Source organism: Rhea pennata, chromosome 3, assembly GCF_028389875.1.
Source record: "Rhea pennata isolate bPtePen1 chromosome 3, bPtePen1.pri, whole genome shotgun sequence".
NCBI classification, from domain to species: domain Eukaryota; kingdom Metazoa; phylum Chordata; class Aves; order Rheiformes; family Rheidae; genus Rhea; species Rhea pennata.
Window position 1 is genome coordinate 79,418,680 of NC_084665.1, and position 25,556 is coordinate 79,444,235.

Here is a 25,556-nt window from a genome sequence, read left to right on the forward strand (position 1 = left end):
AGGATAAAGGTCCGTTTGACATACATGACTGAAGACGCATTGGATGTATAAAGAAACACAGTCCAGCTTTCTTTTTTAAATAATTCTTCTCAGTATAAAACACCTTTTCCCATCTAAGTGCTGTGGTTTTTATCAGATTCTGAAACGAAAAACATGCCTAAAATTCCTCTCACACACAGATAGCACATTTGTGATTATCACTGAATGAAAAGAGAAATCATATTGACCACAGTTCAAAATAGTAACTGCTATGTTTTAAACAATTTGCACAATAGAGCAGACCAGACTTTACAGACATACTCAAGATAAGTTTGGGTCAGTATTTCAGCTACAAAGCCATCTATTTGCAAGGGACTATAATGCCATTAAAATACGTTGCATTGAGTTGCAGCATAATAGTGTTTCAGTCTAGGAGGTAAAGAGCTTTTTATTATTTAACAGATGATATTTTTAACTGTATTTTGAGTCTGGCAAAAATCTGTTTCTAACCCCCACTAACTAGACACCACTGCTTATTTCCTCAGGAGGCTGAAGACTGCTGATTTTTTTTTTTAATATCATTTTCTGAGATTCCAGCTTGCACTGCATCCATGCAGGTAGCTCTCACATTCATCCTTTCTGACTGCAATGGACAACTGCATGCAAGAATACTTGCATGTGACAGGTGATCCAGTGACAGGATCAACAGAGCTAAAATGCCACATCAAACCAGGCTACAAGAGTCCTCCAATCCAAGCTGAACAAGAGCTTAGCACTGGCACAGGTTGCCCAGAGAGGTTGTGGAGTCTCCTTCTCTGGAGATCTTCAAGGCCCGCCTGGATGCAACCCTGTCTAACATGCTCTAGGTGACCCTGCTTGAGCAGAGAGATTGGACTAGATGATCTCCAGAGGTCCCCTCCAACCTTACCCATTCTGCGTGATTCTAAAAATGCTGGAAATAAGAATAAACAGAACACTGACTCTTGCTACCAAAAACAATCTTGGAAGACACAGAAAAGAAATACCAGAGGTACCCTACACAGCACGCTATGTAGCTTCAAACACGAAAACAAACAGCAAAGTGCCATCAGCTAACAGTTTTCAACCCATGCTATTCTCAAAAAACGGTTTATTTCTGCTGGCAGTAACCATAGCATGAAACTATCTGGTCTAAAACCACAAAAAATCCAAAACAGTCTATTAGTAAAATTGTGTGATTGAAGCACTTTTCAGGATGAGGGTTCTTGCATGCGTGGATATGTGTGCGCACATGTGTAATTTTCTATTATAGTATCTTTCTGCTCAGGGTTGGTAATATACAAGTAATAAAAGAATGTAATAATACTTTTGCATTGAAAATTGGTGGTTATGAAAAAATCCAAGCAGTTTGTTTTCCTTTACATTACGCAATGTGCCATTTATGCTCCTGCCCATTTTTTCTTTATTTTTCTTCTGTAGGAAGATTGTTTTCGTAAGCATAATTACGGACCAATTTATTTTTGTGTACCCCATCTCCACCCTCTGTTCAAACATTGCCTTAAAACCCACTTCTTTCATGTAACCTCCCCCACTAACCTCTCTAGCAACAGTATCTGAGTTTCTTGGTTTCTCCTCGTGTTGGAAGCTCTGCCAAATCAAATCAGGGCTGGATCTTGTAATCCTTTCACATGTGAGTGGTGCTATAGAAGGCACTGGCATTGACAACTCACATGAGTAAAGGCTGGTGCACTGGGCTGCCGGGCTGTGATCTGGGTGGAAGTAAGCCCATTTTGCACCTGGTTTCTGCACTGTCAGAGAAAGTTCAGGTCTGCTTAAAATACAAGGAAAAAATGCTGGGGCAACGTCTGCCCTCGAGCATGTGCATTAGTGATATACGGCCATGTGACAAACCACAAAGGAGCTGAGGAAGCCAAAAAGGAAAGTTCATGATTCGAACCTGCTGCCATTCAAATCAAGGGGAATTCTGCCTTTGACTTCATTTGGGAGACGGACTTGGCCATTACGATGGAAATGTGACACCTTTTTCCATGCCAAAATACAATGAGAAACTTTAAGAGAGATATAAAGGAGCCCTCATGAATCTGCCCTGGCGAACATTTGTACCCGGGACAGATGCTGGCCAGACTGCAGACACCTTGGAAAGAGCTCAGACACCACTGCTGGGTACGGCATACGGACCGTGCAAGAACAGAGCGGAAAAGAAATATGATGAGCTCCTCCCTTTATTAGTGTTGCTATTTATACCAGACTTGAAGTATGCTCTGTACTTTGCTCAGAGACAGAAGACCGAGGTTCCTGCAGATAAGAGCAAGAGGACACAGCACGGCATTGTGCCCAGCCCAGCTGGGTCCCAGGCCCTCAGCGAAGTTTTTAAGTGGTCCCACATGAAAAAAACAAAACAAAACAATACAAAAAAAACCCAACAAATATTGGCACTGAAGATAAGAAAGACCCAGCACAAGAGGAACACAAAAGACAGGGCAGATGTGATTTGAGCAGAGGACGGTAGAGTGGTACAAGAAAACAACATTGCTTTACTGGAAGGCAAGCTTCCCAGAAGTTACAGCCCAAAGGCTTCGCAAAGACAGCTCCCAAGGGCGAGGGAAGAGCTCCTTCTCCAGGCGCTTCTCTCCGCGACACCTCTTGCAACCTTTAGCTTTTCCTACAGACCTGTAAGTGCAGTGGACACGAAGCTGCAGGGGAGGAGATGGCCCGCCAGCACGCAGCTGAGCAGGTTCACTAGCTCCGTTCACTAGCAAGAAACCAGCAGCTCAGCGCCCAGTCTTAGTCGGGTGGCTGACACGTGGGGTGATATTACTTTCCTAAAAGCCAGGGGCACAGTCTGAACTTGGAAGGGGTAAATGCTTACCCGCTGCACGGAACTGCGTTCAGTCCCTACTGCTTGAAGCAGCCACAATTTGCTCATGAAAAAATCAGCGTGTCCTAATTACACGTCGCTCATTAGATTGCAAACTGACACATTTGCAAACGTTTCCAAAGCGTTATATACCTGGTTTGGCACAAACAACTAAACGAGCCTCCCAGAGAGGCTTTAGGACGGCGAGCGATTTCGACATTCAGCCACGGCCGGGCAAAACCGGCAAATCCTCTCGCCTGGGAAGAAGGAGCGAGTTCCCCAGCCCGGCGCGCCTGGGTCTGCGCACGCCTCTTCCAAACTGTGTTTACCTTGTGGAGCCCGTCCATTAACGCAGACACCAGCTGCAAGTGCTTCCACTGGAATACAGAGTCCTTTTTGTCTGCAAGCAACATGTGGTATCAATTTATCATCCTCAACAACGCAACAAGGAATCCACTCACTTTAAAAATAAAAAGAGAGTTGTGCAACTTAACTCTTAAAAGCCCCCCCACCCAAGAAAGAAAAAAATAAAAGCCTGAAGATTAGCAAGACGAGGCGCAGCTGGTGACTGCCCAGTCGAAGTTACACACTGGTCTGTTTTCATTTCAGTGTTTTGTAGTGGTTAATTCGTTATTTCAGATACAGGCTCCTAAACTGTCAGGTTACATCTACAAATCAAAAGCAGCAGTTTATTTTAACAACTGGGATACTGGGAAATGATGAGAAAAAAACAAACACTATCTGCAGACTCATAAATGCTGGTAAAGCTCACTTGGGAGAATAATACTTTATTTTACACTTTATTAACATATTTAATGTTGTAACTTCACCACAGGAAGTTTTCTGGTAGCTGTGTAGCAGTGAAAAGAGTAAGATCTAATACTACAGAAAAGAAGCCATGAAAATAACTGCAGTTTATCAGCCTCCAGCTGGCAGGGGCTGACTGAACGGCAGCCTCCCTTCTCGGTGGCCCTGGCTTGCTAATTCAAATCTCAGTCTCTAACCCACGCCACCTTGCTCAAAATTTTGCAGCACACATCTCTTTTGGGATGAATACTCCTGCAGAGGACATCCACCAGAAATGATTTCTGTTCTTTAAGAAACGCAGAACAAAGCAAACTACTCTGTATTCACTATCCTTAAAAAAGGAGCTTGTGAATAATCAACACTTTTTGCACACCTATCTGGACCAGAGTTTCTGCCTCCTCATCAAATAACTCAAAATTTGCTTCAACTACCAGTTTTACATTTTATTTGCTTTAAAGTCCTCAGTGAGATTCAGCAGCAAGTGAACATGAAAACAGATGCAGTGATTTCAAAATTATGCATAATTAAAGTGGCCAATTGTGTGCACATAATACAGGAATTTTTGGTAAAAAGAATTTGCAAATCCCCGACAAGGGGATTCAGTTGATTGCTTCCACAGTCTTTTCCTGCTCTGCTCTACAGGACCGCAGCGCTGCCCTTCTCAAGGAACTTAAAAGCGTATGGGCCAAAGAGGTCTCAAAACTTACAGTCTCTCCCATCTTTCTTCTCCGTAAGTTTTTGCAAACCAGGAAAAGATACGTAATGTGACAGAGTGGTGAGAGTGCTCTGGAGAGGCAGAAAAAGCAAGACCTAAAGGTCAAGGAAAGCCCTCTCTCAGAACCTGCCCAGCCACGTCGCACCAACCTATCTCCTTCCAGCTGCCTTTTCTTCATATAAAGCATGTATTATGTATTCCTGTTTGTTATTATATTCCCCCCTAAATTATTGAAGTTGCAGGGGGAAAAAAAGATTTAGCGCTGAACAGGTGATGCACGCAACACGTCCCTGGCAGCGGGACGTTTTCGCTGCTTGCGAGCCGGGATTAGCTCAGCTCCCGCCGACGGCACCGGCTGCAGAGCGGCGGCGCGGGAGGGAGCACCGCGGCCAAAGCCCGCTGCCCTCGGAGCGCTGCAAAGGGAGGGGAAAAACCTCCTAACCCACAGATAGAGGGGGCAAAAAAAAACCCAAAAAATGAGTGTGACATCTGAAGGGTCGAGACGCGTTTCTGCCCTCGATCGCGGGGCAAGCGCTGGGAGAACCCCGCGGCGCTCGCGATGCCGTCTCCCCGCCGGCGCGGGCCACCGGCAGGCTGCAGCCGAAGGAGCCGTCTGCCCCCTCTTTGGGGGCGGACGGCATCCAAAAACGGGCGCCTAAGAGCGCCTAGTCACAACCGCATCCAGCGGGTCTTTTCCTGTTAAAAAAGAGCCGGGTTAAAACGACTGCCCCCCAGCTCTTTGACAAACTGATACTGAGAATCGCTGCACTGACGTAAATAAAACTTCGCTCAAAACACACGCTGCCTGGAAATTGTCTCAAAGCATCACGCTTCCAGTTAGCAGGAAAAAAAATCTCCAGTTATTTTACAGTCAGATGTCCACTGACCACAGGAGGACTCTAATAAATAACATTTGTTTTGCTTTGAGTGGAGCGTGCCGGGCGCAGTTTATTTTTTTCCACTGGGTGTCGGGAGAAAGGCAGCAGAGAGCGAAGGAAAACGTTGACGTTTTAAAATAACGTAAGCGCGGAGCCCTGCTAGAAAGAACAAGGCGGGGGCAAGACGAAGCGAAGGAAGAGACGGACGCAGAGGAAAAGCAGCAGGAAAAATCCTCTTGGCAGGCGCCCGCCCCGCCGCTCGCTGCCCCGCGAAGCCCCGTGAAAACGCCGCGCCGACGCTTCCGCCTCCCGCCCCGCGCCGGCTCCAGGGAGCGGGATAGGGGCAGCGTAGTCGGGAGCTGGCTAAGGGCTCCCGGCCCGGGGCTTCCTCTTCCGTTCCCTCCCCCCCCGCGTGTTGTACCAGGCCGGCACAGAACTGCAGAACGCAATTAATTGCAATCAACGGATTTAACTTAATTAAGCGGAGGGATTTACTTTACTGATCCTGCAAGGTGCTGAATTCACGAAAATCCCATCAGCGCAGGCTTGCCGAATGGCAATGTCGCCACTGAGGGTTTCTAAAGTGAGCTTGAACACTAACAGTCGCATACGCAAAGAGCAGCTGGGCCTTCGCGGAGACGCAGCGAAACGGCTGCAACCTCTGCGCGCGACCAGCGCAGCCAGATTTGTCCTTTCTCTTTTTGTCTTTAATAGCTATACCCATCATTTAAAGCGTTTTCACTGTAGTTACTCCGGCAATTACATCATGCGGTATTTGCGGAGCACCTCCAGCATTTCTCCTCCTCAGTTCCACCTGGCCCCAAGAGAAGTGCAAGCACACACTTAACTAAGCGACGTGAGTATTATGCATACGGTACTGCTCATGAAATAGCTACCACAGTCATCACAGGCCCAATCCAGTGGCTGCTGCAGCTAATGGAAGAACGAATTCTCAGAGACCCCAGCGGTCACCGAGTTAGACTTCAATGAAAACAAGGTAATTTTATCGTAAGGCAGATTTTCATCCTAGTGTGCTTATTTATTTATTTTTTTTAATCCAAAGATCCCTGCAAAAACTTTGCACACTATCGTGGAAACCAGAGTGCTACCGTTCTATTTTTGTTCATTCTCTACATATGGCCGTTACTATACATGGACTATTTAGGAACATGCATGGGCGTTCTTTCATTTCCCTACAAATAAACGTGAGTGCTGCTGCTGCTTATAATAATTCCCTAAAAATAGTAGTATCCCATGGAAGATCTCAGAAACCTGTCAATACTGAATCACCAATCACAAATCTACCATTTTTTTGAAAATTTTATGTTTTAACACTTACTAAGCCTGAGAAATGCAACTAAGCCAGAAATAATTCTCACTGTACTGTGGCAGGCTAAAATCAGTGTGCATTAAGAAAACCTTCTAGGGCTTCTGCTTTACACAGGTGTAACGCTGTCTTGCATGTGGCTCCCGAAAGTGTTCGTTCTGAAGTGACATTACTCCAAAATGATATATTGTTATACATATGGACTGTATTAATTGGAAGTGTTGAGCTGCACGTATTAAATTGCAAATCTGGCGACAGTTACAGCTAACGTGACTGATTAGAGGAATAGATCTGATAAACTGCCAAATGACGGAGTCTGCTCGGGCCTCAGCAAGCCGCCGTACCTTCTAGCAAAGGAGGAACCTCCAGTACAGCCCTGGGCATTTCTATTATGCAGCCTAATCTGAAACAGGACCCCTCTCCTGAGCTATTTAAAGCATACAATTAGCTTATTAGCATACAATTATTATTGGACCAGAAGAGATTATCTAATTTAAAAAAATGTACATTTTAAAATATGATGCATTTTGGTTGGCAGCTGACAGGTCAGCAGGAACACTTTGCTCGACCTCCCTGAGCACCAGCGGGATGATTTTCAGGCTTCTTCTTACAGTGGGTCTGATCTTCTGCTCTTAGAGGCAAAACCCTTGCGAGCTCCACCACAGTGCTTGCCTGGATGAGATCGCAGAACGGCAACTGGACTTACTCACAGAGTTACTCCACTGCAAATTTGGCTGGGAGTATGAATTAAGAGATGATGGGATGAGTGAACAGAACGACCTGAAAAACAGGTATCTTCTCTTTCAAAACTCAGTATAGGGTAACTATGGTACTACCAACAGTGATCTATGTGCTCTTCAAAACATAATGGTAGCTCTAAAATACTAGTATCTTTTGAAAGTAGGAAGAAATCATTTTTCCTTTTGATGCATTCTGGTGTGACTTCTTACTTCATCCAGAGCTCATGTTTGAGAAAGCATAGGCCTTTGCTAGTCTTTCCTCTCTTTTTTCATGTATTTTCTAGATTTACCCTCAATGTAGGGAAACATCTGAAACACAGTCTTTGGAAATCCATTTGAAAAATTGCATTCTGTTGCTTTCTGTAAACACCAACTGAACTCATGGTGTGGCAGATGACACGGATGGGCAAAATCATCCCTCCTTATGCCATTCGCACAGGCACAGCAGCAACACCACTTCCCTGCGACAGTCTCTGAATCTCGCTCCCGCGCGCGCGTTGCTCAGAGCAGGGGCGCAGCCCTGGCGACACTCAGCTTATGAGTTGAGTTTCAACCCTGCTGCGCTTTGTCCGCGCTCACCGAGATGACAGCGTTTGCTGCCTCTATGGGGAAAAGCTTTTTAGAGCCTTAAAATTCAATTCATATCACCCAGCTTGGGCAAGTCCACGTTAGACCCCAGCATGGGAGCGAGGGGCTCCGGCCCCCTTTTGTAGTAGAAACGGGCACCTCCAGCAAATGATGCCTCCAACTGGTCTTCAAATTCTCCTGCCGAGGAGCCCAGCGAACACACACGGGCACGTACGCCTAGCCCGTGCAGCCCCGCGTCCGTCCTCAGGAAAATCATTGCAACGCCAGCGGGAGTTTTGCACAGCTTGCCCTCGGCCAGGTCTTCTTCGCCCCTTGTAGATTAATGTCAGCCTCACGCAGCTCACTTCACAAACTAACTGCGTTGTTTTTAATCAAAAAAAACACCTCGCTCGGATGACTTACATGTTACTGGTTTTACTGGATTTTTTGAAGTTTATTTTCTGTTTGCTGCAGGGGTAAAATATACCTCCAGAGCTGACAAAAGGGAAGATGACACCTATTACGCCGCCAGTGAATCACCTCGTCACTACTGCAAGCAGGACATTCCTGTTCCCTGCTAACCAGCAGCAGCACCATCCCAGAAACCTCAGAATCGAGGAAAATGCACAGATATGAAGCCCTTTTCTCTCCCCCGCCCCCCCCCCCAAGCCAGAGGGGCTAGCATCACTATCATCGCGGCCATCACAAATCCCGGGTGCTGAACGTCGACCATGAAGCCAGGCCGGGTCCCAATGCTGCGGGACTTCCCTGTGCATCAGCGGCGCTCCACCCTGACACCAGCACCTGAATAGCACAGCAGTGACTGGAGCCCATGCACATTCCCGGTCCGAACTCGTACGTGTGACTAATTCCTCCCCAGGCCAACGCCAGGGCCACGGCGGGGCCTTTGCAGCTTGCATCGCCCAGTACGGGTAAGTTTTTGAAGTGCGGCCGTGGTGCCGCAAGGACGAGCTATTTCAGGAGCTCGACCAGGTGAGCAGTCAAAGTCTTCACCAGCTCTTCAGGCAAGCATTGCCTGCCCTGGATCTTGCAGGCAGGATGCCTTCCGATTGCGGAAAGTAGCGCACAAGTAGAAGACACCTTGCACCCAAAAGCTTACCATCTCAACAGGCAGAGGGATATAAAGAAGCCTTAATTTAATAAAAATGCTCCAGAATATAAAATTGAGTGGCTTTGGGTTTTTTTTTTTAGTTAGCACAAACCAACTGTACGTTACCTGCCCTTCAGGATAAGCATCAAGGCAGGCTCCCAATATCCCAAAATGGTATCACTTCACGGACAGTATCCCCTGCTCTGGAAAGCTGTAAGTGTGGATATGCCAAATGAAAATGTTTGCCTCTTGGAGCCGCAACAGCTGTACGTACTCTGAGATGGCCGCCCCATCCCTGCAGATATGCACTCTCCTGCAGTGTTGAGATGGGTAGACTAAAGGCTGCGACTCAAAGAAACGGGTCACAAACCCTGAACAGGATGGGTGGACACATATCCCAAATCCTGCCTTTAGGGGAAAAAGTTGAGCTATATTAGTGGAACTACACAGCTTGAAAATAAGTCCATTTTTAACATCTGCATGGCCAAAACACAGGGTACATTTTAAGGGACAATGCTAAAAATGATGATGCCCCCCCACCCCCGATGTACATCGGGGGTTTTTCAATGATGCTCTTCAGTGAATTCATAGCTCAAGAATGCCAGCCCTCCTCAGCATGCCAGGTATCATCATTTCCCCAACAGAGGTATGTAAGAAACAAGCACCTTCAAGTTAAAGCCAAACAGATGAGGAGGAAAAGAAAAGAGCATTGATTGGCAAATGCTTACGGGTATTACGGCAAACGCTTCTCCCTCCTCCTGGGGAAGGGAGGAAACCCACCAACCAAGGACACTGAGCTAAGTTTGTGTGCGTGCATTATGATAGGTTAGCTAATACTTTTATAATATGAGCTGATATGCAAAATATAAACCAGGCTAACACAAACCAGTTTATTTTTTTTTCCTTTTCATATACAAATAACAAGGGTTCTCTTCGCAATTAAAACTTAGGAGATGCAGTATCTGGAATATAGAAATGAACTGGCCTAGCTTTTGGTTAAGACTGGCAAAGTGCACAAACTGGGGAATGATAATAAAGTTAAGAAGACGGAGGAATCTACACTTTATTCTCAAGTCAGATCTTTTTCAGAGGAAACTCACTTTCTTTGCAGGCTCTAAGCACGTGCCCTGTTGCATTGTATAGATTCTCGCCTACAAAGGCTTTTGCATATACCTACATGTGTGCCCTGGGGGCTGCTTTATGGTCTTCAATAGGAATACCCACAATGCGGAGTCCGATACGCCCAAGTCTTTGCCAGATGGGGTCCGTATTGAAAAGGATACACACACACAAGGAAGTTTCCAATTTCTTTCACAGGCCAGTTTAAAAGCTTGCAAAAGTGAATAGAAACTTTCTAGTAGTTTTGTATCAGGCTCTCTTTGAGGTAAAAATATATATTAATTACTTCCAGCAGAAATGGGTTCTTGGTGCTATCCAATCACAGTTATAACCCCAGCAGTCCTTCAGAAGCAGAGTGACAGCTGAGTCACTAATGTGAAAACAGGGATGAGAAACGGAAAATAAAATAGAAACTAGGCTACTTCCCCTGAGGAGCTAAATACAGTATTTAATGGCATCTTTTTATAAGGTTAACAAATCAACTGCTCCAGCTATGAATTGATGCCATCATCACAACTACAACAGGATGACCCTGGACAACCTATCTCCATCTAGTATTTTTCCCTCCTGTGACACACAAATAAGTAGGAAGAGACTGGGAGGCTGCCCAGCCTTTCAACATATTCCGCGCATTCGAGGAGACGGTTAGCGATAGCCACACAAGGTTTCGGTGGCATGAACAGCAATGCTGTCAACACAGCAGGGGGGGGAGAGCGGGAGGCGACAGATGGGGTACTTGTATTTCCCGGCATCTGCAGCAGCTGCCGTCTTCATCAGCCGTTGCCCCCGTGGCACTATGCCTGTACGGGCTGGAGCAAAGAGCGTTTTGGTTTCTTTCGTTTAACTAAGGCTGAAGAATTCTTCCTCCACTCCAGTGCCCTTAAATGAGAGTGTCTAAAGCAGCCAAAGTCAAGGTGCTGAGAAACCTTAGAGCCATATGCATAAAGGAACATCTCTTCCCAGTGCTGCCCAAGCGTCGGGAGCATCTTCCTTTTGCGCCCACAGGACCTTGCCACTGATGAGCTGTATTTTAACCTTACGCAAAGGTGTACACCAGAAAATCTCTCTCCAGCAGAAGAGTAAGGATTGAGGCTGATTTTCCAAGAGCCCAACAGAGGCCACCTACGGGCCTTCTGTATTAGAAGGTCTTGAATGTACAGGTAATGCATTACGGCACAACACAGTGCAATTTTTGCTCATTTTCTCCTCCCCCCGCTGCCAGACCATGCCACCTCTGAGCAACAGCCCTGGCTCAGGGCAGCACCAGGCTGACGGCTACCCACTTCCAGCCCTAAACAAATGGTTCTTGCTTCAGGAGCCAACAACGTCATTGCAAATGCAAATGGGAATGAGGGGTGGCTCAAAACACTACCTCCTGGTTTAATAGCAGGGACTGCATGAGATACAGGAATGCAGGGAAAGAGGCCACCCGGCACGTAATTCCTGGAAAGACTGTATGTGTCTGTACTTACCTTCCTCCTTGGGGCTGACGCCAGGGAGTATGCATTAAACACTGGTGGTGCAGTATTTACATATTCTTTTAAGGGAGACGCTTTCTCTTAGTTCCAAAGTTTGGGCTAACTTTGGCCCACTTGCCAAGTGAGCAAAATTTCTACATAATTAATCCCACACATGTCTTCACAGCCTCTCTATTTAATCACTTTAAAGCACTCCATCCATGACTTATCATAAACTCTGGCCATGTTATTATTATCGCTTTAAGCATAATCCGAGCATGATCCTGAACAGCAAGTAATCGCCGTTCGTGCAAAAAGTCTGGCTGACCTCCACAAAACTCTTCACAAGAGACAAAGTTTGCAGGATCAGGCCTAAGCGTGAAGACAGGATAATCTCCTCCCTCTGCCCACTCCCTCTCCCTCCGTTCTAGCATCCAGTACACAATGTTCTCTTCATTACTTTGACATAGTCTTTAAGGCTTTAGACCTGAAGCAAGAAAAACAGAATGTGCAAGTTCTGTGATTCAAGGGTATTTAAAAGAGGAAAAAAAAGGGCAACTGTTAGTCAGAATCTTCCAAGAGAGAGAATCAGTCTGTGTGCCAGGAGGCAAGAGTCCATAGCTTGAATTTCAAAGGCCTTTCAGGAAAGACTACCTCGAGATACTTTCAGAAGCTAATTTAAATGAATCACGGTTTGGTACTCTGACTTTTTTTTTACTTCTCTTCCTTTTCCATCCAGATAAACTGTTTTTTCACTTGGTGCGACGCAAAACTTATCTACTCCACTATTTATGTGCACTTACATGTTGATTAACTATGAATGGCTGCTATATATTGAGACATTGTACATATTGTAAAATAGTCTCTGAGAATTAGAATGCCTTAAAATGCCACGGTGGTTCAAGTCTATTCCATCTCTTTGGTACTACAGTCAGCAAACACAGACTGCTTTCTTCTGCCGTGCCCCTTTCCTTCACCCTTCCTTTCCGAGGATTGGGAAAGAATTGTTGCTAGAACTGGACAAAATGCTCTTTGAAGTCAAATATGTTTTTAAAAAATGAAGTACTGTTTGAAAACAGGATCGTATCTCAGGCTGCTTATAACCCTGTACCCTAACACGGCCCAAAACACAAAGTTGGAGCTTGCATGTTTAAATTACAACTGTGGCAAAATGGAGACAAAAACTGTAAGTAATCCATTTTAAATGCATACAGGCTCCAGAATGGCTGCCAAGACGTTCTGGCGCTCACTAGCACATTAAGAACATTTGACTTGTTTCACTCCCAGCTTTCCACTATGAGTCCCTGGTGGCTGGAAGTCATCTCAGGACAAAAGAGGGTCCAGAAGAGCACAGCACCTGTAGCCTCGAGCCTGCTGGGGAAGGGGCTAGCGAAGGGGCCAGCTGACAGAGCCAGAGCAGCAAACAGCTATTCAAGGAGGGCACAAGATTTGGTGACGGAGAGCACATAGGGCCAGGTTTGTCTGCTAGACCACAAATAGAGACCAAGAGAGGTCAGTGTGACACTGTGAGTGTTGGCAAGGTCCCCGCAAACACTGGGTTCTGCCTTCCAGAGAATCAGTGCTGTCTGGAAGGTCATAAAAGCTCCAAAGTCTAACTCTTGCGAGTATTAATAGTAGTCACATGCTCATCAGGAGCGGAGTCTACCCTTTCAATAGCACATACTGTCATTTTTGCATTGGGCAAAATAAAAAAGTTTTATCAACAGAGGATTCAGGACACTGCAAACAGCACATTTTGCTAGGAGAGCGTGAAAAGAAATCCAGGAAAACGCTCATCTTGTCAATAGCTGGTTCCAACAAAATGCCGAACACTGTCCGCGAGGTGCTGAATCCCCTCAATTCGTCCTGACTTTAATGGGAGAGAAAAGCAATCTGCTAGATCACCCAAACCCTGCCGACAGCAGGATTTGGCTCACTATCAAAGAACTTTTGGAGCCGCGCATGTTAAATGACAAAAAGCCCTGTTTTGTTTTGTTTTGCTCTTTTGAAAGTACCTAAAGAAAAGCTGGAGGGAGAATCCCTCCACCAGCAAAGTTTGCACAAGTGTTCCCAAAATTAAGTAATATGGCTGAGAAACTTCACGGTGCCATGGTGTTTTCCTGAGGCACAGATTTTCAGACATTTGTCATACATCCTACTGTGAGCTCTCCATCTCCTCTCCACCCAGCCCAGAGCTCTTTCTCAAGCGCTGTGATACAGGCACCCTAATATTTTACAGGTTAAATCACACCAGTCCTCCAGAGAGGTGGTGTTTTTGAAAATACGGTCATCTTCAGGAACAGGAAAATTTAGAGACTCCTATGGGACATGATATATTTTCCTTCACGTCTATCCCAAAATGTAACGCTAGAACGAAAAACCTGGGATAAATGTCAGCAGGTATCACGTGCCCTATGCAAGCGCTCAAAACGAATGCCTTCCACCAGCACGGAGAGGCTGGGAGTATCACCTTCCACGCGGTACACAGCAACGGTTGCCAGTACTGACAGGCTGCAAGATGCAAAGCAAGGCGCAAGTATGGCATCATTTGATTATCACTTCACCTTCCTCAGTCGATTGAGTTCCTGTAAGAAATTATTTTTAGAAACACTTCAGACAAAAGCACCAAAAAAAAAAATCTGGTGGCGATTCGGGTAGAGCAGACAAAGACTGACAAAGAACTGAAACCACAGCAGCAATAACATGCACATATGAGCAATGAAGGTAAATTAACCATCTGAACAACTCATTTAAAGGCATGGTGGATTCTTCATTGCCTCAAGTTTTTCCATTTAAAGCGGGACATTCTTCTAAAAGACGGGATGTAGCTGAATCTGAATGAAGGATTTGCTGTTGAAAGAACAGGGTGAAGTTCCAAAACTTAGAACTTAACCTTAAAATTCGGGTGAGTTTGCTTGCTGGTTGCACTTGGAAAGTTGAGTTCGGCTTTGCTATTGCAGGCATTCGTGTTAGGAAGAAAGTGAAGAGTTACCACCAGATACTGTGACATTTGACATAAGTATTCAGGGAAAGCAGTAGACTTGGAGGGGGAGAGAGAAAAAGAAAAACTCTCCAAAATGTGAAGTGAGATGTACAGTGCTTTCACCCCAGCACAAGGTATTAATGAACGTCCCGTCTGGCTGCTCTGTGCCACCAAGAGCTTTAGAGTAACTGATCCCGGCCGGGACCGCGAGCGAGCTCTGGTGTTTGCTCAGGAGACAAGGTTCACGTGGTGGACTTGAGCTTCTGCAGGAGACCTTTGGTCGAGGCGCTGGAAATAAGTTAAGCGCAGGGAGCCACGGGCAGCGGGCAGGCTGGCGGGAGCACCCTGCCGATTCGCGGCGCTGAGCGGCTCTTCGTTAGGTTTACATGACCACGGGCATCAGTGTTTACAGCAAACGGCTTCTCCTTTACATCCCTCACTTTGAATATCTGAAACCTGTTATGAATTTTAATGGACTGCTGTGCTACCTCGTGGTTTTTAGCCTGTCATTTAGTTCGCTTGTGCAGTGACAGACCGCTGAACTACTGTGTGATGTGAGGAATGGGGTGGGGTGTCCTAGCACCCCCCTTTATAAAATATCAGGGCAAAGTTTTCTCTACTTTTGTACCAGGGATGCCCCGAAGGACAGTGAAAACTACAATTTGAGTGAGAAAGAAAAAAAAAAAAGCAAGATAGAAACAAAACTGCACTGACTTCCTATCAGCAGGACCACATGTGTCTGCAGAGATAGCAAAAGCCAGAGGATGCCACTATCTAGCCGAATAAACAACGTCACATGCGAGAAACGGCACGCAGCAAGGAAGAGCCAGGAAGGGACACACTGAAACCTCCCAAGACGAGGGGCCGCTGCTTCACTGAATGAACCTGGGGGGTTCAGGAGGCAGCCAAAAAGCCAGAGAACTTTTCAGTGACGCTACAGCACCGTCCTGTTACGGGGAAGTCAGAGTTGAGACGGGCAGACCAGATCCAAAGCAAAGCAGGTGAAATTCTTTGCTGTATCTAAATGGAAGATGTTTTTCTTCGATGTATCTAAATGTGCACGAAAACGCTCAGACAAATTCATTGGCAAAAAGGCAAGAAAGGAGAAAAGAATCAGGTCAACAAGTAACATGAATGATTTGAAAAGTGCTTTTGGTGGGCAAGAGGGGGGCAATAAACTACAGATCGATTTAGGAGAGGCTGTCTGCCCAGGAGGCCAGGCAGCCCTTTTTTCTGGAGCGGGATAGGTAGGGAGGTGCAAGGGGAAAGTCTGAGAATCTTCTTTACTGGAAGAGCACAATTTAAAAACCCTCAGAAAAGGCCACTCAAAATGCTCGGACTGCCTGGAATTACACGCCGTGAGCTGCGGGTTGCACGAATGCCCTTGGCCTCCAGCGCCTCCCTGCTAAGGACGCGGCGCTGGTGGTGGAGAGGCTGGAAGTACCACGGCACTACCCCCCCGAGCAACACACGAGGGCAACTCGCCCCTAACGGACCGACAAAAACGCACTGCCTCCCCTGGGGCTTGCAGGGATCAGCTCACCACGAAACGTGGGGCAGCGAAGCAGACGCTCCCGGGCACAGCCGCGTCCCTCGTCCCCCTCCGAAAGCGCCAGCCGCGGCGCTTCTTTACGGAGCTGCTGCGAACCTAAATTCCTGTAAACACGTGAGCAGGTGTCTGCTCCCGGAGAACAGCTCCCGAACAACTGCCTCCTTTCTGCCTGGAGAGATTTTTTAACTGTTTATAGTTCCTTTGATCTGCTCCTTCTCAACACTGGCAAAGCAAACTGGAGCTGCGGAGGCAGGAGCTTCCCAGCGAACGGCGTATCTTAATCCCCCCTCGAGGCTTCCTCCCAGAGTCACTTTACGCACAGCCACGCTGCTTGCTACTAAACCAACCCCACAGCAGCCCTACAGCCAACATCCCGACCCTGGGAAATGCACCTTGTCCATCCGCTGCAGGAGAGCGCGCCCCACGTGGGGGACGGAGGCCGAGGAAGAGAGGGAAGGAGAAAGCCAGGCTCAAGCTGCCTAACTTGAGGCACCTCGGACGGCCGGGCTGGGAGCTGAGGCTCTCGCCTCCCCGTGCCGCCCTGGGACCAGAGCTCCCCTGCTCCTTGCGTACGGCGGAGGGGCACCTCGAGTTAGCCTGGGCAGATTTCCTCTTCTCCCTCCCACAAGTTTATTTATTTATTTATTTATTTTTATTTTTTCCTTTGGTTTCTCCCTTTCTGTCTCTGAGACTGCAAGCTGCTCTCCTCTTCGCCCAGCCCTGGAGAAATGAACCAAGTTGTAGCAATAGTGTCTGGAAATGGGGACATTTCTCTCAAGACCGTAATGTTTTTTTGCAAACTGACTGGAGGCACAAAGCTCATGTCCTGAATGAGGGGCAAGGAAGGGAGGCAGTGAGAGACGGGAGGAGGAATTAGTACTACGGACATACTGGAGGATTCATCCGAGCCAACACAACGGTGCTACAGACTTCTTTTCTCACCCTTCTCAAGTAAAGGGTTTGTATCAAAGAGCGAAGGTTTCTCTACCAATACAACAGATAAAGCACTTAGCTCCTGTAATTTTAGCCTTAGCTAGTAAACTAATACTCCATTTTTTATTTCTTTTACTTGTGAAAAATCGCTAGCTCCCCACTCTGGTGCTTCTACAGTAATTAAACAAGCATCAAATGACAAGATAACAAACCGATAAACCTCAGTCTCTACCCTGACCGAGAGCAGAAACTTTCCTAGTTAGCTATGGCCCCTCAGCGAAAATCCAGAATAAGCAAATACTGGTCTTTGCTTCCTCCTTCCTTTGCGGGGAGGGGGGAAGCGGAGAGGAACAACCATGTGATACGGCCTCAAGGCCAGGGCTTTCTAGAAAGAAAGGCCAAGTGAAACAGCTGTTCCTCAAGAGTTTGCCTGACTACACAAACATGGTCACACCAAGCAGCGAGCAGCTGATGGGGTTCCTTAAAATCACACGTTACGGCTGCCTCTCCACTCCTCAAAGAGGCAGAAGGGCTGCCGCAACTTGAGAAGAAGGAAGTGCGACCGCTGCAGCTGGAGCACGAGAGCAGGGAAGTGGCACAGCAATAGAGACGGGGCCACGGGGTTTGCGCTGACTGAACTTCTGCCTCTCCGCTCCTCAAAAAGCCCCGGGCCCCTGGCCGTCCAGAGCCGCCCAGCTGCGCGTCAGGCAAACAAATCACCGCAGCCCTCTTGCGAGGAGGTGGAGACGTGAGCGGGTGGCACCACGTATCAGCTGGAAAAACTAACACCAGCGAAAACCCAGAAAAAAAGACCCACAGAAACAGGACAACCCTGAAAAAGGCAGAAGTTCCTTTAAAAATATTTTTATAGCTTACACCTTCCTGCAGATGACTCCCTGCTCTCGCCCGGGCTGACTCACCCTGCGAACCGCCTCATGCCTGCCAACTCCCGGCTAAACTTGAGTATCTGGTGACCAAAACGAAGGCGCCAAAGCCCAAAATGCTGCAAGGTAACAAGGTTTTCTTTGTCCGGCACCTCCAAGCGTGCCAGCGGTTCCCTTCCTCTAGCTCTCGCGTAGCCTCGGGGTCTCTATTCGCTACGTTTCCAGCTTTCGGGATGTGTAAGAACCTGGCAGAATGGGTCTTTGCCGCCGTAATAAACCAAACAGAAACCGTACCGTGGCCCCCTTCCCACACCAAACCATGCCCTCCTCCTCGCTCTCGTTAACTCTCACCTTCGCCTTGCTCTTTAGCCGGGGCCGAGCATCACTGGAAAGAAGCTTGCAATATTTCATATATAGGGTACTACCAGGGGACAGGGGGCAAGCACATTTTTCATGTGGATCTGTATTTCAGTTCTTTGTTCCTCTGGATAGAAAATGTTGCTGTCATCAGTGTAAACAACTTGCAAGTGCTGAAGACACAATTTTGCTATAGATAAGTGTTAGCACAAAAAAACCCATTCTAACACCAGCTCTTACAGCGGTCTCGCTGCTGTTCTGCGCTCTCATCGTCTGCCTTTCAAGCTACATACAACAGTGGAAAAACTGCCAAGCAAATAAGGTATTACTTATTTCCCTTGCTCTTCTCTCCCCAAATCACTAGCCCAATTACTATCTATAAGGTGACGATATAACTTAAATATTTCTCCTGTCCTCACCTAAAAAACATTTCACTTTACATTTTAGGAGTCAGGAACAAAACAAACATACGAGCTAATGTAATTAACTCGGTGCATTACTCGGTGATGATAAACACTATACACCCACCTAGACGTTTTACTTGATGTGGTTGGAAACTGCTAGGTAAGGTGGAAAAAGTAAAGTTAAAAAAAAAAAAAAAAAAGTAAAAGCTTTTATTTTTGACATTTGTTTAAAAGTTTAGTCTTACTGCAGAAGTTTATTTACTTTATCTCCTCCTGTTGCTTGCTGCCAACTGGGTGATGATACTTTGTGGACTAATTCTTGGGGAGGGGGAAGAAAGATCTGTCACCCCTTTTTATTTCTTATTATGCCAAGCTGCACCACAAGCTGAACTCCGCTGAGAGAGGACCTTGTCTTCTGTGCTCAGAGCTCAGCAAGTTAAAGCCCTGTCTAGCCAATAAAGCTCTTTACCGCAAATATCCTTATTAAATACAGCCTTATCAGAGTCCAGTTTCTGGAGTTTTAAGCAGACAAGAATTAACTCTGTCAATATTTAAAATTTCAAGCCCGGATTAGAGCCCAGAGCTGCGGAGCGGTGCGAGCGCTGCCCGCCTCCCGCCGGGCACGGCCCTCACGGTGCTTCCCGCTGCCGCGAGCCCAGACCTTGAAATCAACGCCAGCGGAGGAGGACTCCACGCAACACGTGCTTCGTACTGTGGGCTAGTAAGGCAGCGGTGAGGCTACTGCGCCCTTTCACTGGCGGTCCCGGGAAAGGAGCCTCACGCTGCCTTTTTTCCGACTGCGAAAAATCAGCGTTGCTCTACTGCTTCTGGCAGGATGGACAAGGCTGGCACCGAGCTCTCAGGTGTAGGGGCTGGGCTTTTGCCAGAAAATGTCAGCCTGGATAGATGGTGAAAATGTTACTGAACCACTGCAGTCTGTAGGGTTTTTTGTTTTGTTTCGTTTCCTTTTTTTTTTGCCAGATAATCCATTGGCTCAACCTGATACCATGCTCCTTACGTTTAGTGCCACAGAGGAGTATTTTGGTGACTGGCACTGTGAAATAATAATTCACACATCACAATATGAGTATCTATAAGCTCATGATCGTAGTAAGGGAGATCACAAGTTTGTAGCTCACTCTGTAGTATTCCACTGCCCCATCAACTGAGAAATGAAAGCATCTTCCCTGGTGCTCACGGTACTGCCACCAGTTCCTTTCACTAGAGACAAACGGAAGTGGTGTAAAAAGTGACACAGGAGTAGGTAAAATGATATGAAAATCACAGGTCATGCCTACTACCCTTCTCTATTTTTCCTCAGTGTTCTTAGAGAGTTACGTAAAGCACTGAAAGAAAGGTTAGAAAGAAGTTGTAGGAATAAAGGAGTAGAGAGACTGTTCTGATGTTGCACTCATTGGCACTGTATCAAGCCTCTTAGCTGAATTATAGCCTTGGCTTGAAAACCAGAACATGTACTATCTGTTGTATATTACTTTACAAATCAAAATCATCCACACCAATGACTGCTTAAGATTTCACTCCTATGTACTTCCTACTGCCCGGAATATCTGTGCACATCCCAGTACAGCAAAGGTAAATAAATTTCAGTACATCCTAACCTACAGCCATTTTTAAACCCTTCCTGTCCCATTGAGCTTCCTTCACAACAGATTTTAAATGGTTAAGCTTATTAGTGAGACCAGTTATGAATGTCAGGAAAATACTCCTATCACTTTCAGCATAAAGTAAGTGTGAAAAAAAGTTGGCTCGCTGCTGCAGTAAAAGCCTAAAAAAAATAAACAATGCACACACAGCATACATTGTTCAAGAGGGGAATGCAAACAAGCTTAAAAGCAGATGAACTCTCCAGGCACCATGTGAAAACAAATGGGGAAGAAGCTATCGTTTAAGCGCCTTCACCCTTGGGAATCAGGTGCAGAATGGGTGTGCAAGCAGCTATTTTAATTCTGATGATTAATCTCTGTGTTAGTGCTGGGAAATCCAAACTTGCACCTCCAAAAATAAGCAACTATTAAAAAAAATAAAATAAGGAGTACAATAGATCCCAGTCTCCCCTTGGGCTTTAACAGGACCTCTGCCTAAGAGCAGCAGGAGCTCTGTGCGCGGAGCAGTAGCAGAACCTGTCCCATTACGTCTGGGATTCTTGCGAACGACTGGGTTTAAAAACCCCAGCCGCAGACAGCAAAACAGAAACGCACTTACGCTCTCTTTGCAATTTTAAGTTATTAAACATTTTACTCCGATTTTAACATAACAGCGTCGAGAGACAATAAAATTCTTATGGTGCTTATGCTGTATCAAGGATTGGATAGTATGAAGACAGAGGAAAAGATTCCAGATAGGAAGTGCAGATTACACTATGTGAAATATTTTCAGCTTGCTTCAGAGTGGCTCTGTGTTTAAAAAAGTCATTAGTATGAGCTTTTTAAACCTACTAACCACGCAAAACTTGCTCTTACTTGTGTGATCGTATTTCTCCTGAACCCACAAACTCTTTGGGCATCTGAACAGTCCACCCCCGCAAGATAAATGTAATAACGTGAGTTATCTCTGTTAATTGAAACAAAAAAATAACTGATAAACTGCACTATGGTGTTATAGGAGACAAACCGAAAAAAAGGTCTGTGGCTCAGAAAGAAATCACAAGAAACAGCCATCACACCCCCCCCCCCCCCCCACAGGTACAACTCCACTTTAAAAACCCCGGTCTGCAAAACTGTCCTTGCAATTTACCCTCCCTGGGCTCTAGTTACTGGCATCAGAGCGATAACCAGCCCTGCGCGGCAGCCTCGCGGAGACGGCGTCTTACCATCACCAAATTTAACAAAGGAAATAAACAGGCAGAGCAGCAGCAGAAAGTCCTGGCCGCCTGCCTCGCTCGCTGCAATGGAAATACGTGACTACAGAAAGGACGTAACAAAGCTGCTACCAGCCCTAGCATTTAAGGCTTCGTTTTATTTAGCTTTAACGAGACAAGGCCTTCACCCCAAAGAGCATGTACTGCTTATTTAAAGTTATCCATCCTTCTCCAAAAGAAATGAAGAAGCTTTCAACGAGCCAAAACCTTTGGGGAGATTTTCATTCACCAGAGGCAGTAGTAGGTGCCTTGATTCCTACTCAAGTCAGCAGAAATCAGGTGCCTCGCTCATTTGTGCCTCTGAAATCCCCTCAGTAATAGCTGAATGCAACAAAAGGGAGAAGCAAATGGGTTTTGTCTATAGGCTGCTTCTCAAACAAAGAATACAAATTGCATGTGACAGGCTGCTGCGTGAGTTTGACTCTATTTGTCTACGTGCAAGTGGAAGAGCTAATGGAGAAGTATGCAAACTCCGGAAGGGCATACTGCTGCCAGTCATTTTAAATAAAAAAATAAAAGTCATCTCGGAGATCCTGTAGGCCCTGTTATGCAAGACTCCTTGATTTGTGCAACCTGCAATTTGGCGTTAGCGTGCACCACTGAATGCTCAGGTCTACGGACCCCATGGGCTGTGCTATGCCTGCGAGATGCACTGCACTGACGTGACTACTGTTTTCACTTCAGCATCACCAGAGCTCATCCAAGTTACCCCTCAAATCTTCCACTCTTTAAAAAGCATCCATTTCCACATCTCAATGTGTCTATCTACAATGGCATCTGCTCTATGCTGCTACAGCTGTAAAATCTGTAACTCCCAAGAAACATGAAAACCACAGATTTCTTCAGCAATAAATCTGGCCAAAGATGGCCTCTTCTCCCTGCACCAGCCATCAGGATTTTTTGGAACTGCTCAGATAGCTGCATGAGTGGGAAACCAAACCAAGGGTAAAAGTATCCCTTTTTGTATCAGTTTCTACCCTTATTAGTTCTCCAGTCTAGAGAGCTGCCTGGCTACACACAGTTTTACCAGTATAGCTGTGGGTAGAGGTCCAGACTGGACCGTGCTGGTCTAAACAGGTCTCCCACAGTCCTTTTTCTCTCTTTTTTTTTTTTTTTTTTTTTTTGCCAATGGATTTGGCCCTGAACTGACCTACTACTTGGTGCAATGAGTAACACTGGTGGAGAAGGGGAGGAAACAAGAAAACACTGGGGGGACAAGGAGGGGAGAGGGAACGCAGGACAACCAAAGCCCTTCTTTGGTCACCTCAAAATGCCATGGAAATACCTGGTTGTCAAAAGCAGTGCTTATCCCTGTGCCCAGAGATGAAGTCAGACTCAGCACAGAAACATCCTCTGGGAAGTTACAGCCAGGTAAAATAGGTGAAAAAATAAAAGCAAGCAAGCTACCCTGTGGTGATGCTCTCCAAGTTCCAATCAAGCACCCCAAATTTCAGGATTTTTAAAGTTTTCATTCCTCTTTCAGGAGAGAAAAAAGGGCAAAATAAATAATTTACATCCAGCTCCAAATTCTCCTAGGTAGTTGCTTGGGCTAAGGCAGGGAGCCAGGTCAGGCACATGACAACTAAAAATCTCATTTGGACCTTGCTGGCTTCCAAAAAAGTTACTTTTACTCAGAAGTAACTGCCTAGCACTGCAGCTGAATTGTCTTTTTTCCCTCTCTTTAACTTCCACACTTCTCCCTAGGCAACAAGTGCTGTAAGCAAGCAGGGATTTTGATGTTGTTTTTTTTCTTTTTCTTTTCTTTTCTTCTCTCTTTTTTTTTTTTTTTTTTTTTTTTTTTGTGGTTCACAATATATTTAAAGCAGCACCAGTATTTGGCAGTATTGGAGAAACAGTACGTAGAAAATTATCTGGTCACACGAGGCATCTGGGGAGGAACATCCTGCAAGGTGTCCGTGTACTAAGGTGAAACCAGACCGTAAGAGCCTGCGCCTTGTTCACCTCAGCATTTAAAAGAGATTGAGGCTTTCAGGGGGACCCAAGACAATTAGACACCCCAGACTTATTGAATTTCAATTAAATTTGGACTCTCACTTCCTTTAGGTTCTTCTAAAAGCAAACCCATCGTTCATACCTATAATCATACTTAACTTTTGAAGCACTTTCTCCCTTTGTGTGTATGCAAGTCTTTACTCAGGAAAATCTTTCGTGTGTATTATTGACTTTAAACATGTGCTTAAGTATTCTTTTAAGTAAATGCAACTTAAGCGTGCTTAGATTTAAGCAGGTGCTTGCGTGCTTTTCTGAAGAAAGATGAACTTAATTACATGTCTTTGTATTTTTATAAATGGGAGCTTACACTTCCAGCATCAAATTTTTCTTTAAAACAAGATCTTAACCCCACAAACTCAGTTGTTCTTAGATCCCTATAATACTCTCATACCATGATATGTAAATACGCTTTCTTATTTTGAATATTTTAATTTTCATCCAAAGAAAACCATTTACACATATCCAGTTTCTCTACAAATCTAAGCAGCATATGATTAACACTAATTGTTGGATACGCCACACTACTGTGCAATATGCTGATCTTCTAAAACTTGTAATCTTTTATAATCAGCCCCTAAACAGTGGTCTAAATTCAGCTTCTCTACATATTTTGACTTACCAAATGAAAGTTGTTAATAATCTTCCCCAAAGCTGCACTCAAAGAGCAGTATATTTTAGAGATCTATGCTAAGATAGACACATCTGGATTCATCTCATTTGAAATCAGTAACGCTGACTTTCACGTTCTAAGTAATGCTTGGATGAAAAAGTACTTCCCAGTGAAAATCTACAGTACCTTATGTAAAACGAAACAAGAAAGGCACAGGTACTGCAGACACTGAATGACCACGTCCATACACATCTAACTCGTACTCTGCGGCACTGTATCTTGAATCTTTACAAACACGGAGTTGACTCCTAAGAGCTGAATCCTGCTGTTGTTTCACCTCTATCCTGAGACCCAGTTGAGGGGAAAAGAGCTATATTCGAGGCTCTCCATATTCTAATCTTCTTCTTCGGAGCTGCCCTGTCATGCACATAGGCATTTTAAGCAATACTGTGTTCCCACACCCAAGCGATACAGAGCATTCACTCAATCTTTATTAGCTCATTCCCTGTATCTCGCTCAGAATCTCAGAAAAGCTATTACTCTCCGTCTCCGAAGCAGCTTCGGCAGCCTGCCGTAAAAAGGACTACCCGCCAAGAACAACACAAGCACAAAACTATTCAGAGAACTGTGGTCGTACGGCAGGCTGAAATGCTCCAGTTCAGCACAGTTGTACACAGGGCAGCAAGAAGAGCTGTGGTCCCCGTGGGGTATGGGGGGAGCATCGGTCGCCCCTTTTAGGAAGACAGCTTGTATCCACCTTCTTCTACTCGTGGCCAAAGCATTGCTAAGAGACTACACGAAAGAGGGTAAGGTCAGGATCCCAGCTGAGGTCAGGCAGTCTACTAAGATAACTCCAATTCTGCTACACCAGAGTGGAAGCTTTATACAGAAAGTGAAATGCCTCTGCCCTTTTGCACATTTGCAATGCAATGCGCTATTAAGCAAAATTAACTGATCATGTAGCAAACACAGCAAAATGAAACATTGACTATTCTTACAATGACATCTTCTTTTTAATGAGACACTGAACAATCTGTTACCAGGCCTAGTGCTGCAGACAATGTTTATGGTAATGGGTCCCAAGTTATCTATTTTTTTTGTACTTGAGTATGTACAGCAGATGCCAGTGGCATCATATATTAACTGCTGAGCCTACAGAGGCACAGTAGCAGGCCATGCCATTGGGGTACTAATAACACTTGTATTAAGGACCTCCAACAGTTTAGTATGTTCAGCAAGACCTATTTTAGTCCCTCCAGTCTACTACAGTGGCTCCATCTTGCATTATAGACACTTGGTTCAACCCCTTTGCACCTGTACGGCCCATCCTCCCGTTAGGTTACCTTGAACATTCCTTGCTTCCAGTTTGTCATGCTGGCCATGCT

The 25,556-nt window shown here is 45.7% G+C and overlaps 1 protein-coding gene and 1 long non-coding RNA gene across 8 annotated transcripts in view; one reads left to right on the forward strand and one right to left on the reverse strand.

The window, feature by feature from the left end:
* Positions 1–25,556, reverse strand: part of FOXO3 (forkhead box O3) — a 97,365-nt gene that overhangs the window by 19,029 nt on the left and 52,780 nt on the right. The window lies entirely within an intron of this gene.
* LOC134138682 (uncharacterized) lies at positions 15,405–20,236 on the forward strand. Of its 2 annotated transcripts, none has more exons than XR_009957974.1 (3): positions 15,405–18,035; positions 18,509–18,830; positions 19,235–20,236. It is a non-coding gene; the product is annotated as an uncharacterized LOC134138682 (long non-coding RNA). The 2 variants fall into 2 exon arrangements; XR_009957975.1 differs by having other exon boundaries at positions 15,405–17,050; positions 17,179–18,830.